Below are 16,266 nucleotides of genomic sequence, written 5' to 3'. Positions count from 1 at the left end.
ACTGAAAATTTAACAACTGACTCTCAAGAGTCTGTTTGAGCTTGCTGCAATATACCCCTGCACCCATACTGCACCCACTTCCTATCCCTGAGGGGCCTATGTGTTGTGGTCCTTGGCATACAATCTGGTTAAGTCATGGGGAAATTGGCCTTTAATGATATGGGTGCTTATCTTTTCTCTCACACTTCAACTCTTAAAACCTTGGCACTCTGGAACAAATTAATTAAAGGTTAGCTTTAGGATCATGTCTAGGGTTTCTCCAAAAGGGAGACTGGAAATTCATTCAGTGCAGAATATGAATCAGGTATAAGACAAATATCTTTTTTGCCTACACACAGAAGAAATACTAAAACATAAGTCTCTGAGAAAAATAATGGATCAATAAGAGAAAGTTACAAGTGGCAGTGCTGGCTACTATTTCATCCATCTAGGAGATTGAGACTATTATGTAAACTTTTATAGCTTAGTCATGTGCCCATTTGGACCTTGTCTTGGTCTGTCGTGTGAGATGTAGATCAAAACTTAATTTCTGCCAGAATGCCCTTAAGTTTTCTAAGAAGTTTTTGTTGGCTAGTGAATTTTCGCACCAGTATATGGTGTCTTTGGGTACTATGGTACTATATTCAGATGCTTGTGGGTCATGTGTGCCCAATCTGTTCCACTGAACAATATCTCAATTTTTTAAGGAGTACCAAATTGTTTTTTTTTAATGATTACTGCTTTGTTGTTGTTATTCAGTCATGTCTGACTCTTCATGATCCCATTTGGGGTTTTCTTGGCAAATATACCAGAGTGGTTTACCATTTCTTTCTCCAGCTCATTTTACAGATAAGGAACTGAGGCAAACAGGGTCAAGTGTCAAGGGTCAAGCCCAGGGTTGCCACAGCTAATAAGTGTCTGGTATAACTAGGCCCCTTCCTTTGTACTTTTTTTTCTTATTTCTCTTAAGATTTTAAACTTTTTGTTCTTCCTGATGAATTTCCTCACTTTTTTTTTAGTTGTATAAAAAAAATTATTTGGTAGTTTGACTGTCATGGCACTGAATAAATATATTGACCTAGCCAGCACTGTCATTTTTATTCTATTGCCTGACTAACTACTAATCTCTCTACAATTATTTAAGTCTATATTTGTTTCTGTAAAGAGTATTTTGGAAGATGATGGTGGAATAAGGCAGAAAATTACCTGGCTTTCCCAAATTCCCCCACAAACAAATTGAAACAACACATCAAAGTGAACTTTGACTGGCAGAAATAATTAAAAGTTGGGGTAAAGCAGTTGTCTGCCTAAGACAACTTGGGAGGACTTTAAGAAAGACCTCACTTCCTGGGGTGAAGGTTTGGTCCACTGGATTTAAGTGCAGATATCTCCAGGTAAATGCTGCTGAATCAACAAACAATAAACCCTAGGGGTAGCTGTGTGGGGTGGTAGCCTCAGCTTCAGGAACTTTTGCTTCACCTACAATGTAGGGGTCAGACAGATGATGAGAGGAAGACTGAAAGTCCCTTCACTGGGCCCAGGTGTGCCTACTTGATGCAGTCCAGGCTGTAGCTGTGGGTAAGGAGGAGTAAGCACATGCTGGTGAGTGTGGTAGCAGAGGGGCAGGAATCCTGCCGGCTGTGGTCACTCACAGGAAAGTGAAGGTTTTGAACCCAGGGCAGAGAGATGAGATGAAGCTTGCAATCCTTGGAGGGTCCACAGGGCGCAAGAGCATTTGCAGTGACAGCATTGCTGGGGGCCCTGGCCATAGCTCAGGGCCAAAGTACCTCAGGTCAGACCCCCAGAGAACTAAAAAAAAAACAGTATGAAAAACTTGAAGCCTAAGACATTATCTCCCACACCTCAGGACTAGAGCCCAACTATAATACAAAGTTAACAGCCAAGAAATAAGACTCTAAAAAAAGAATAATGCAAAAGAGAAAGAACCAACTATAAATGGCTACTATGGTGATAGAGATCTGGGTTCATGCTCAGAAGAAGACAATGAAGTAAAAAAAGCTACTTCTACTTAAAAAAAATGTCAAATGGTTATAGACCTGAAGAGAGTTCTTGGAAGAGCTTAAAAAAGGACTTAAAAAAAACAAATAAAAGAGGTTGAGGAAAAATTAGGAAAAAATAAGAGCAATCCAAAAAAATCAAGAAAATTATGAAAAGAAAGTCAACCAATTAGAAAAAGAGATTTGAAAACTTAGGAAAGATAACTCCTTAAAAATTACAATTGGGCAAAGGGGAGATAATGACATGATAAGACACCAAGAAATAATAAAACAAAATCAAAAGAATGAAAAAATAGAAGAGAATATGAAACATCTCAGAAAAACAACTGATCTAGAGAACAGACTGAAGAGAGGAAATATACGAATTGTTGGACTACTTGAAAGTTATGATAAAAAAAAGTCTAGACACTATACCTTCAAGACATTATTAAGGAAAATTGCCTGAAAGTTTTAGAATTGGAGGGTAAAAGAGAAATAGAAAAAAAAATCCACTAATCACACCACCTGAAAGAGATCCCAAGATGAAAACTCACAAGAACATTATAGTCAAGTGTATCAACAATGTAATATTCACAATGCCTACGGCAACTATAAATATGCTGATGTGGTTATTAATCACAAAATATACCAGACTCTCTACATGGGGGATAAAGCTAGAACATTTATTAAAACACCAGAAAACTGAGTCCCAAAACCAGAAAGTCAAAGCCATCACAGTAGTTACGAAATTGGCACATGTAGTTAACATAGTAAACAACCACATTCTCAAGCCTTCAAAACAGAACAGGCTACCTCAGGCAAAGGTCCTCCTCTCCCCACTCACAGCAACTGCTCAGTGTCCAGGAAGCATGCTCCCAGCAGCTCCATCCCCCCTGCAGTTCCTGAGGCAGACCTCAGCAGGAGTCCTTAGCAGAAATTCTGGCTGGCTCAAAAAAGGGGTTCATGCCTCCGCCTCCACCTCCTCCATGACTGCTGCTGTTGGCTGCTACCAGTCACCGCAGGAACTCCAGCTTGGCTTCCACTTCCTCTTGCCCCACCCCTTCCTGCTACATCAGCAAGTCCAATGCAGGCATGGAAGATCTTTAAATCCCATAACCCTTACATCAAGTTTTGAAGACCTCAGGTCAAGGAAAAATACTACAAGCAACTCCAAAAAAAAAAAAAAAAATCCTAACCAATTTAAATACTGTGGAGCTATGGTCAGGATACAAGATCTAGCAGCTTCTACATTAAGAGACTGAAGGACATTGAACATTACATTCCAAAGAACAAGAGAGCTAGTTTTGCAGCCAAGAATAACTTACCCAGCAAAGCTTTGTGTAGTCCTGAATGGGAAAAAATGGATAATAAATTAAAAGACTTTAAGTTATTTGTGACATAAAGACCAGAACTGAACAGAAAATTTGACATATAACATTCAGGAGAAACACAAGAAGGTAAACATTAAAGACCAATTATAAGGGATTTAATAAAGTCAAACTGAATCAAGTAATATAAATACTAAACCTATGGGCAGCAATTGCTATAGTATCTAAATTTTTAAAGGAAAGCTAATGAATTACATGTGGAAATAGACAGAAAAACTAGTGGGGTACTTCAATCTTCCCCTTTCAGAGCTAGATAAATCTAATAAAAAAAATAAGATGTCAAGGAGATTAATGGAATTTTAGATAAGCTAGATATGATAGGTATATGGAAAGCATTGAATGAGAATAGAAAAAAAAATATACCTTTTCTCAGTGTCATATGGTACTTTTACAAAAATTGACCATGTATTAGGGCATAAAAACTTTATAGTTAAAAGCAGAAATATTAAATACATCTTTGCAGATCACAATGCAATAAAATTATATTCAATAAGTGACCATGGAAAGAAAGATTAAAAATTAATTGGAGACTAAACAACCTAATGGTAAATAATGAGTGAGTTGAAGAACAAATCATAAATCAATAAAAGAAAATTACCATAATGAAACAACATACCAAAATCTATGGGAAGCTGCAAAAGTGGTAATCAGAGGAAAATGTATATCTCTAAATGCTTATGTCAATAAAATAAAGAACTTGGGGTGGCTAGGTTGTGCAGTGAATAGAGCACTGGCCCTGGAGTCAGGAGGACCTGAGTTCAAATACGGCCTCAGACATTTAACACTTACTAGCCATATGACCTTGGGCAAGTCACTTAACCCCAATTGCCATACCTTCCCCCCCAAAAAAGGCAAAAAAAATAAAATAAAATAAAGAACAGACCAATGAACTGGGTATGCAATAAAAAAAAAAAACTAGAAAAAGATGAAATTAAAAATACCCAATTAAAAACCAAATTGGAGGTCCTAGAAAATTAAAAGTGAGGTTAATAAAATTATTATAAAGAAAACCATTGAATTAATAAATAAAACTAGGAGTTGATTTTATGAACCCTGCCCCTTCCAACAATATGAATTTAAAAAGAGAGAGAAGAAAACCAAATCACTAGTAACAAAAATGAAAAGGGGGAATAGACCACTAATGAAGATGAAATCAAAGCAATTATATAGTGTTATTTTGTTTAATTTAACAATTTAAGTGAAATGAAAGAATACTTACAAAAATATAAACTGCCTAGATTAACAGAAGATGAAATAGAATATCTAAACAAACCTGTATTAGAAAAAGAAACTGAACAGGCCATAAATGAGCTTCCTGAGCAAAAACATCAGGACCAGAAGAATTTACAAATGAATTCTACCAAACATTTAAAGATCAATTAATTCTAATATTAAATAAATTATGTGGCATACTAGACAAAGAAGTTCCACCTAACTCCTTTTATGAAAGAAATACAGTACTGATACCTAAACCAAGAAGAGCAAAAATGGAAAATGAAAATTATAGACCAATTTCATTAAGAATATGGATATAGGGGCAGCTAGGTGAGGACCTGAGTTCAAATACGGCCTCAGATATTTAACATTAAAAAAAAAAACACTAGAAGTGTGACCTTGGGAAAGTCACTTAACCCCGATTGCCTACCTTCCCCCCTCCAAAAAAAGCAAAAAAGGAAAATATAAAAAAAGAATATGGATGTAAAAATCCTAAATAAAACACCAGCTACAATATTAAGACAACATATTGTAAAGATTAAACATTGTGACCAAGTGAAATTTATATAACATATGCAGGGCTGGTTCTATATTAAAAATCTGTCTCTATAACTGATTATATCAATAACAAATATAACAGAATTCATAAGATTACATAAATAGGTGCAGAAAAAGTGTTTGATAAAATACAACATTCATTCCTATTTTTAAAAAATACCTGAAAGCATAGGTATAAATGGATTTTTTCTTAAAATGATAAGAAGCATCTACTTAAAACTATCAGTAAACATTGTTTGTAATTGGGATAAGCTAGAAGCCTTTCCAATAAGATCAGTAGTGAAATAAAAATGCCCATTATTGCTAATATTATTCAACCTTATATTTGAAATGTTAGCAATAGCAATAAAGGAAGAAAAAGAAACTGAAGAAATCAGAATGGGCAATGATGAAATGGTAATACCATTACTAAGTCTATATCCCAAAGAGATCAAAAAAAGGGAAAAGGAACTGTTTGTACAAAAATATTTGTAGTAGCTCTCTTTGTAGTGGCTAAGAATTGGAAATCAAGGTGATGCCTTTCAATTGGGGAATGGCTGAATAAGTTGTGGTACATGATTGTGATAAAACATTATTGTGCTATAAGAAATGACAAGCAGTATGATTTCAGAACAACTTGGAAAGACCTACATGAACTGATGCAAAGGAAGTCAGCAGAATGAGGATAATGTTGTACATAGTAACAGCAGTGCTGTGTGATGAAGAATTGTAAATGACTTAGCTATTCTCAGCAATATATTGATCCAAGAAAATCCTAAAGGATTCATGATGAAACATGCTAGTCACCTCCAGAGAAAGAACTGATATTGTCTAAATACAGATTGAAGCATACTATTTTTCACTTTCTTTTATTTTTTGTTCGTCTTCTTGTATAAAATGAATGATATGGAAATGTTTTACATGATTGCACATGTATAACCTACATTAGATTGCTTACTGTTAAGGGAGGGAGGGAGTAAAAGAAGGGAGGAAAGGATGGAATTTGGAACTCAAAACTTAAAAAAACAAAACAACCAAATTTTAAAAACTGTTTTAACATGTAATTAGGGAGAGGGCATAAAACATTATTTAAAAAAATAACACATAATTACAAAGTGTTCCCCCAAATACTGTGTGATATCTAAGGGTAGCATGGAAAAAAATTGTTATTGACTAAAGGAACAGAGAAGTTTTTATGGAGGAGGCAAAAATCTTAGTTTTAAAAAGATAATAGGAATTCAATAGGTAAAGAAATAGGGGGGTAGACTTATAGAAATAAGGAACAATTCAAGCCAATATTTCTTGTACGGCAACATTTTTTCTATTAAATGCTTTTTCAAGATTCTTTTAAAAAAGAAAATTATGTGGGGTGGCTATGTTGGGTAGTGAATAGAGCACCAACTCTGGAGTCAGGAGGACATGAGTTCAAATCCAGCCTCAGACATTTGACACACTTACTAGTCATGTGACTTTGGGCAAGTCACTTAACCCCAACTGCCCTCCAAAAAGCAAAACAAAAAAACAAGATATGTATTATTTATGACATGTTTTTTTTAAGTAAACTATGAAATGGAGACTCATGGTTTCATAATGAATACATGTGTGTGTGTGTGTGTATACATGGAAATGTGGAGAGGGGGATTGTATTTTTATATCTAAGTTCAAAATGAATTTTTAAAAAAAAGAATATTTTGCACTTGCAGTCAGATAAATACCACGTGGATTCCTAAGTTATAGTTGAAGTGGTTATTTCCAAAATAATTTTTCCCTTCTATCTCCCTAATGGGTTTTATTATTAATATGTAAAAAGCCTAAAGATTTGTGTGAGTTTATTGTTTACAGTGCCTTTGAGCATAATATAGTTTTCCTCTTTTCCTCAAGTCTTTTTACTGTTACTTTTTTTGAGATCACGATTATTACTCCTACTTTTAAAAATTTACCTGAAGCATAATAGATTTTACTCCAGCCCCTTATTGTTAACTCTATGAAAATCTCTCTGTTTCAAATATGTTTCTGGAAGGTAACATATTACTGGATTTCAATTCTGTTCTTTTTCCATGTTTTGGGAAAATTCATACCATTCACAGTTATAATGGTTAATTGTTCCTTCTATCCTATCCTCTTAAACTTTTTTCTCTTTGTCTCATCCTTCCTCTTTAGGGTGATTAGAAAAAAGAAGTACTCTCAACACTAGTGGTCTAATAATTGATGAAATCTCTTTTGCTCCCATACACCTATTTTCTCATTGTCAAGTCCATGATCAGAGACTCTTACTGTCTTTCCTTTTATTCCTACCTTAAGGATCCACCCTGCCAAAGTTGGAGTTGTTTTTCTTATCACTAATCCTTTCCTCAACCTACTCTTCCTTTTTAATCTTTTCTTCCCCTCTGTTTCACTGTTGATATTAAAGTATTTCTATACTAAATTTTATGTGAATGAATGTGTGTTCAATCCTCCCTTCTCTGGTTCACATCCAAGTGAGGTTTATGCATAGCTTGCTCTCTCCACCCCTTCTTCCATTTTTTGATATTCTTTTCCCCATGGATCCAAACTAGGTGAGACAGTAAGCTCCATCTCATTTTTTCTTTTATATTTTTCCCTTCCCATTTCTTAATAATAACAAGCATTTATATAGTGTGTTAAGGTCTTCATGATCCAGGTCCAACACTTTATCCACTCTGCCATCCAGTTGCCTAGCTTTCTTTTTTTAAGAGCAACAAAACAAAACCACTCTGATGCCACATATTTTTTCTACTTCAAGACCCTTGAAGATATTAGAAATGCAGATCATTTTTTCATCTCCCTTGTTGGATGAAATGCTGAGAGCTGGGCAGAAAATGTGACACATAGACCAAGAGTCAAGAGGAATACAGTCATAGGGGACTAAAAAGTCCATTGAGTTAACAAATAAAATTAAGAATTTGTTTTTAAAAAATAGTATGAGATAAGCAACTTGCTAAGTCGGTTTAAAGAAAGAAAAAAACAAACTACCAGTATTAAAAATTTTTTAAAGTGAACTTACCATCAATGAAGAATAAATAAAAGAAATTATTTGGAGGTATTTTGCCCAATTCTGACAATCTAAATGAAATGGATAAATATTTACAAAAATATAAACTGCCCAGAGTAACAGAACAGGAAATAAAGAACGTAAGAAATTCAATTTTTTAAAAAAATTGAACAAACCATAAATGAATTCTGAAAGAAAACAAACCAAATTGTATAAAATTACAAAAGAAATCTATCAAAGAGCAATTAATTCCAGTACTATGTAAACTAGTTCGGAAAAAATAAGAAAAGAAAGGGTCCTGTTAAATTTCTTCTATGAGACAAGCATAGGTTTGATATTTTAACTAGGAAGAGTCACAACAGAGAAAAAAAAAACTGTAGACCAATATCCCTAATGAATATTGATATAAAAATTTTTAATAAAATATTAGCAAGGAGACTACAACAACATATCACAAAGATTATACACTACGACCAGGCTAAATTCATGCCCAAAATGTAAAGGTGGTTCAATATCAGGGAAATTATTAACATAATTGACCATATTAATAGCAAAAATCATATGATTATGTCAAGAAACATAGAAAAAGCTTTAATACAGATGTAAGATTAATTCTTGTTTAAAAATAATACTAGAAAGCAGAAGAATAGAGCTTTCCTTAATATGCTAAGTAGTATCTATCTAAAATCATAAGCAAGTATTGAATATAAGGAGTTTAAGTTTTACCTCTAATCTTTCCAGTAAGGTTAGGGGTAAAACAAAGAGATGCATTATCAAAATTACTGGTCAATATTGTGTTAGAAATGCTAGCTGCAGCAATAAGAAAACCAAATTGGGGAAAAGGCAAAAGAGGAAACAAACATAGGCAAAGAGGAAATAAAATTAATTTTTTGTAGATTACAATATAATGGTTTATTTCAAGAATCCTAAAGAATCAACAACAAAAACTAGTTGCAACAATTAATACCTATAGCAAAGTTGCAGTATATAAAATAAACCCACACAAATTATGAGCATTTCTGTATATTATCAACAAAATCCAGCAGAAAGAAATTGAAAGCAAAATTCCACTTAAAATAACCACAAATAGCATTAAACACTTAGGATTCTACCTGCCAAGACATACACAAGAACTATAAGAGCACAATTACAAAATATTTTTTACACAAATAAATACAGATCTAAATAAGTAAAGAAATATTAACTTCTCATGGGTAGGCCATACCAATATACACTTATTTAACAACACACCAATCAAACTGCTAAAATATTACTTTACATAACTAGAAAACAAAATTCATCTGAAAGAACAAAAGTCAAGAATATTAAATAGAGAATTAATGAAAAAATGATTTAAAAATAGATCGTTAAAAAGAAAACCATATTACAAAAAAATGGAAGGAGTGAATTCACCACCAATGAAAAGATAATTAGAACAATTATTAAGAACTATTTTGCCCAAATATATGCCAACAAATCTATTAATCTACGTGAAAGGGATGAATGTTTACAAAACTATAAATTGCCTAGATTAACAGAAGAGGAAATGGAATACTTAGATAATCCAATCTTAGAAAAATAAATTGAATAAACCATCATTGAATATCAATTAAGAAAAGTTCCTCAGGGTCAGATGGATTCACAAGTGAATTCTACCAAACATTTAAAGAACAATTAATCCCTCTCCTATATGAAGTATTTAGAAAAATAGGTGAAGTCCTCCCAAATTCTTTTTATGACACAAATACGGTGCTGATATCTAAACCAAGAAAAACCAAAACAGAGAAAGAAAATTATAGACCAATTTCTCTTGCTTTTTTTTTTTTTAGGAAAAAAAAAACATTTTATTATCATTACCATCCAGCTTTCTGTGCTGGACTATGTGTCCAATGGCCAGATCTTCTAAAGAACATCTACACAACATTTCTTTCATGTTTTGAGAGATGAAAATAACTGTACAAAGTTAAGTACAAAAGTATAGAAGACAGTGGACACAAAATATCCATGTATGAGATTTTACCCCACCTTCTTTACATTTGTTTGAAAAGCAGAACTTGTTAACTAAAAAATATTGTCCTTCTATAGTTCTGTCAAATTTAATGGAAATGGGTTTAACCTGATTATAATACTAGCACCAGTATCACTGATCTGATATTTACAACAAAAAAAAATTGTATTTTTCAATAAATTAAAGTCAGTGCAATACCCATGCAAGCTAGAATGCTAGCTGTTTGGTGAACAAGGACCTGACATCAGAACAAGAATTTCACAAAGTCCCAAAACTTTACAATCATGTTTTTTTCAAACTGCATCCATTCTCTGTCTTGAAGATGAGAAACCCAATCCCATTCCTCTTTGTGTGTGGGTTTGTGATCTTGTCATCTCATACTGAGCATCCAGATTTCTAAATACTTCTTCCTGTTGTGTTCTTCATCAACTGAACTACAACCAGCTTCATCCTCACTCTTAATACCCATTAATTTTCTGAATTTGACATTTTGGTCCTTGTTTCCAAAAATTCAATTTTTCATAAATTTCAGCAGACTGTGACTATCCCCTTCATTTTTTGCTTTGCCAAAGCATTTTCTTTTTCTTTTCCTGTTCAGCAAATTTCGTAGGATTCACAGCTGCCAGATTAATAACAGCTAGGTACAGCTATTCCCATCTCTGCCAATGCTTTGGCTTGTAGTGCAGCCATTTGAGCTGTCATAACTATCTGAGGAGTTACTTGTGTTCCAGATGCTAGAAGGGCAGCAACATTGAGGACAGACCTTCCAGTAGCTGCAGCTGCTGTTACTATTTCTTGCTTTTCTTTTTAATTTTCCTTTTCAACCATTTCTTTTTCTCTCTGTTCTTGCAATTTGTTTGCTCTTTCCAACCTTCGAGCTAATGCTTTTTGTGCATCCATTGCTGTTTCACTCTCTAAAAGGAGGTGGACCTGGAGTTGGACTTAAACTTCCACTAAATCTTGGTGGCTTTTCAATTCTCTTCTTTCTTTCCCGGTTTCTGCTCCTGGTTCTACTTCTACTCCTGGTTCTATGCCTATGTCTGTACCTTGACTGAGACCTAACCTTTCCCATCTCCTGGATCTTGACTTCTTCTGTTCTCTGCTTCTACTACCATGACACCTTTCATGAGATCTAGATCTTGAATAACTTCTGCTTCTTCATGATTTCCCTTCTTTGACCTTGTGTCTGTCCTCACCATTTTCGGATGAATTTAATTTCTCTCTTCCCTTATCAGAAGAATGTTCTTTGTCATTGTAGTCCTAAGATTTATGTTTCTTGGACGACTTGCCTTTGAATTCATGTCTTCTTGCCTCTTTGCTTCTGCTCTGGCTTCTGTATTTTCTTCCTTCATTATCTGACTTCTGTTTTCTTTCTTTTGACCTTGATTATTATCTTGAATAATGATGTTTTGATGCTTTAGGAGAAACAGAGGCATCTGCTTTTTTTTATTTTTATTTTTATCAGGAGATGACTTTTCTGTGGCTATCCCATCTCATTTTGTGTCACTAGCCTGGTTCTACCTCAAACACATACGCACACAGCAAACACTGGTCAAAATGGATTCCCCCCGGTGCTTTCATGCGCAGGCAGCAGTGGCAGCCAGGGTCCTCCCCACCCCACCCCCACCATCATTAGGTCCAGTTTCCTTCTTTCTTCTGCCATTTCCTACGGAGATACAATCCTCTCAACGCCCCCCTGCCCCCAAGAAAAAAGAGGCCAAAGGAGCCTCTGTGCTTCAGTTTCCCTTCTTCCTCCTCCCCCTCTTGCTGCACCATCCCATTCTCCCCACCCCCATCCCGAGAATGAGAGAGCATTAGGCCAAACCTCTCCTGTAGCCACTAGCTGGCCGCCGCAGGAAGGCCCCAGACTTGCTGTAAAAAAAATTTTTTTTTTCTTTCCTACTCTTTCCCTCTCCTGGTTTTCATTGACACCTGGCTCTTTCCTGATAACACAGCTTCTCTGGTCCCTCTTTCCAGCATTGAATGAACTTTTATTTATCCCCCTTCTCCCCAATTCATTGGTTACTTTAGGGAGTAGGAATGCTGGTCATCTTCAGGCTCTTCCTCTACCACCATTACTCAGTAATTGCTCCTTCTTTGAAGTTCACTCAAACCTTATCTACCACCTAATCAAAATTCTGGTAGATGTTGTCTACTACCCTCCAAGAACATTTCTCTTCTTCCCTCAAAGTGGTCAGTTCCTAGCTCACAGTTTCTCCTCCCCAATTCCTGCCCTCATACCAGAGAACTTCAACATACTCATTTTTTTTAACTGAGTTTCACAAATTTATTGGTATTTTAGTAAAGATATTCATCTTAGTCATTGCTTTCTCCTGTCTTGACCTTAGGCTATCATTTCACTTGGGTTAAGAAAACATTCAGAAGAGGAAGAATTCTTACTTTAAACATAACAATAAAATGGACAAAAATGGCAAGTTTTCCTACATTAGAGTATATATATATTATAATATATATAACACATATATAATATATATTATGATATATACAAATAGAGCATATATAAAGACAAATTTATGAATTTTGATATGGTTAAGTCAAATAAGGAAGAACTAATAGTTCTATGTACATTTTCATTGTTTTATGTGGAGCTTATTCTAAATATAAATGTAACTGGATAAAAGTATTAGGAATTTACAGTAAGGCAGCTCCTCTGGAACAATTATCTATTCTAAGCTTAATTGGAAGTTACCATCAATAGAATAGTCTAAAGCTGCCTTCAAATTTAACATTGAAGGAATTTTCAAGAAAACATTATACATTTGTTTATGACAAAGCTTTTGAAGAAATGAGAACAGGTGTTCCAACAGCATTATATTTCAAAGAAATTTAAGATTACAATCCGATACAAAAATACAAAAGAAACCTCTCAGAACTTACAGACTCAAAGTATAAGTGGTCAAATCTTTCATAAGATAATTTTAAAGATGCATTCTCTTGTATTTGTAGTACATGACATGGACCAGTGGTCTATAAAGAAATTGGCATATAAATGAACTGTATTATATACTAGCCTAGAAATGAGAAAAATAACGTTGCTTAAATTCAGTTTACTTTTCACTAAATTGATAATTTAAATGTTCTGACAAACACAGAAAGTGCATCTTCACCATCTTTATACAATGTTAATGAATTTTTGGTATGTCATTTCTTTTAAAATTAAAAAAGCCAAATGCATTTAAGCAATGTCCATATTTTAATCACATTTTTGGTGGTGGCTTACTTTTTAAAAGATACAGCTTCCTTATATTTACCTCAAGTTCTGGTGGAAAAGCTTACAGGAGCTTGTTAATACCATTAACTCAGAGAAAAACATTTAAAATACTGATTTACTTGCACAGTGAATGCTTGTCCTTTAAAAACTAATGAAGTCAGGGTGGCCAGGTAGCACAGCGAGTAAGAGCACCGGCTCCAGTGTTGAGAAGACCTGGAGATCGAATCCCGGGCTCAGACACTCAGCACCACACCCAGAAATAACTGGCCGTGTAACCTTGAGCAAGTTACTTAACCCTGATTGCTTAAAAAAAAAAAAAAAAAAAAAAAACTAATGAAGTCAGGACAAGCCCTGTTAGGGTGAATTAGGCCACATCATATATTAAACAATTTACATAAAATTTCAAAAAAGTAATTATGGGTTTTTCCTATTATAGCTTCTGGAGCTGCTGTTAGCAATGCCTGTTCATGACTAAAAAAAAATGTCCATTGGGGAAAAAAGCTGTCTTATTTGTATTTTGTATAAATTATTTTCAAATCAATGTTCCAGGAACACTTTCCTCCCATTACAACACTCCTCTATAAAGCTGTTCTTGGGAGTTGGATAGTTTAGATAAAGATGGAGTTAAGTAGTTGTTTTCAATTTGAACAGTTAAAGAGACAGTAAACTTTTGCTTCCTTCTTAATGTGCTAATAATGGTTGTGACTAAAAAAAATAAGCAATTCTTAAAAAGGTACCATTTCTGACTTTTTTATTATCTGTAACCTTTTGAAACTAATCACATGAAACTACAAAATTAGCAAATGTCTTAAAATCTGTATATAAAACATAAATCACCTCTAATTTCAAACTTTCATTTATTAGTACACCACTCAATTTTTAAAAAAGTGGCTCCAAAGATAGTCTTACACCATTCTTTTTTTTTCTTAAAAAAAAAAAAAGGGGAAACTTCCTTTTAACATCACACCCACCCCATACCTAAATCTTGAAACACATCATTAAGTCATCATCTTGGGCATGGACATTTCCAAGGTGAGATTTTATATTTCGTTCCCACAGCTTCTGGTTATCAGAAAATCCATGCTTTCCTTTATTGAAGGAATTTGGTCCAGCTGATGTTGGTGTATCCCTTCCAATAGTCTTCATTCACAATCTTTGCTTCTGGAGGCATTTTCTCTGGTTCACTCTCCTCATCTTCACTGAAAACTGGTGCTACTGAAAGGGTTTTAGGGGCAAGAGTTGGAACAGTTTCTTTAGGCTTACTCGCTCCAAGTTTGATGGAAATGACTGGTGCTTTCCTTGCTGTCTGACTGTGTATGGCAAAGCCAAACTTGGCTATCTTTGCGGGCACAGACTTAAATGAGAAGTCTTCGGCTTCTTCTTCGGCTGACCACTTCTCTGCGCTGCGACTCGAGTTCTCCCCTCCATCACTGAAAGAAACAGTCTTAGTTTTCACAGGTTTTTCTGCCTTTTCTTCAGGTCCCCCGGCGCTTCCTGCTCGCTGCCGCTTCTCGGGCTTCTGCTCTCCCGCTTTCCTGTCTGCCATTTTCCCCGCGGCTTCCCCCCCAGCCACCATGCCGAAACATACACACTGTTAATCTCTAAAACACTCTTAACTTCAGAGTTCCTCAACTTATTTGTCTTACATGATCACATGTGCTACCTGCCATTACCCAGTTGATCATTATACCTTGATCTTGCCATCACTCATAAACGCACCACTTCCATGTTCATGAACTCTTAAATTTATTTATCTGATCACACTCAGTTGTCATTCTACCTCTCCCTCTGCCTTGCAGTCCTCAAACCTGTTCTTCATCTTCTCATGATCTCCAGTCCCTCCACTCATCAGTTCTAGCTCAAGCAATCACTCCTACACTGGTTACACTCTCCTCTTTTCCCTTATTGACTCCCTTTGTGAGCCAGCTTAATTCTACCATTGCCCTCTTCCTGAGTCCCTTCGTCTGTTGCCTTTGCTCATACTCACATACTGCTGAAGAAAATCACTAAAATATGTTTTCTGAGTCCACAACAAATTGCTATCTCCTCAATCATTCACTATCCCAATTATCATGCTAGCTTTTCCTAACTTTTAAAAATTTTTTCCTCACACCTACAGTATCTCTTCCTTCCCTTACATTCTCAGTTGAGATGAGAATCTTTTCTCATATTTCATTGAAAAAATTGAGGCCATTTGCCAAGAGCTCCCTCATCTCCATTCTTCCTCATTTCATCTCTCTCAAATGTCTTTCCCTACTATCTCCTCTTTTATCAGATTAACATGAAGAGATGGTCTTTCTCCTTGCAAAGACAAATGTTTTTACATGTACAAGTGATACCATTCCATTCCTTCTTCTGCAGCAGATGATACTTTATATCATTCCTACTCTATCACTTATCTTCAATCTTTTTTTACTGAATTCTTCCCTGCTACCTACAAATATGCCCATATCTTTTTTATGTTAAAAAAAAAACAAACCTCATTTGATCCTTCCATCCTCACTAGCTGTCATCCATACCTCTTCTATCTTTTGTGCCAAAACTCCTTGGGAAGGCTTCTACAACCAATGCCTTTACTTTTTTTCCTCTCACTCTCTTAACTCTCTACAGACTGTCTTCTGACTTCCAATCAAATTCAACCCAAACTACCTCTATCTAAAGTCACCAATGATCTCTTCATTGCCAAATCTAATGGCCTTTTCTCTACCTTTATTCTTTTTGTTCCCTTAGCAGTCTTTGACACTGTCAGTCATCCTCTTCTCCTTGATAACCTTTTTTCTCTAGGTTTCCATAACACTATCCTAGTTTTCTTTCTGCCTATCTGCCTGTTCATTCTCAGCCTCCTTTGCTGACATTTAATCCATGTGATGTCTACTAATGATACATGTCCACTAGGGCTC

The 16,266-nt window shown here is 35.0% G+C and overlaps 2 pseudogenes; both read right to left on the bottom strand.

The window, feature by feature from the left end:
* Positions 1–10,427: 10,427 nt before the first annotated feature.
* LOC138167277 (arginine/serine-rich coiled-coil protein 2-like) lies at positions 10,428–13,265 on the bottom strand (annotated as a pseudogene).
* Positions 13,266–13,945: 680 nt separating this feature from the next.
* LOC138167278 (PEST proteolytic signal-containing nuclear protein pseudogene) lies at positions 13,946–14,939 on the bottom strand (annotated as a pseudogene).
* Positions 14,940–16,266: the final 1,327 nt, after the last annotated feature.

Source organism: Petaurus breviceps, unplaced genomic scaffold (assembly GCF_028583685.1).
Source record: "Petaurus breviceps papuanus isolate PSGF00001 unplaced genomic scaffold, PetGlider_PUasm1.0 229, whole genome shotgun sequence".
Taxonomy (NCBI): domain Eukaryota; kingdom Metazoa; phylum Chordata; class Mammalia; order Diprotodontia; family Petauridae; genus Petaurus; species Petaurus breviceps.
This window is presented reverse-complemented; position numbering and strand designations above follow the sequence as displayed.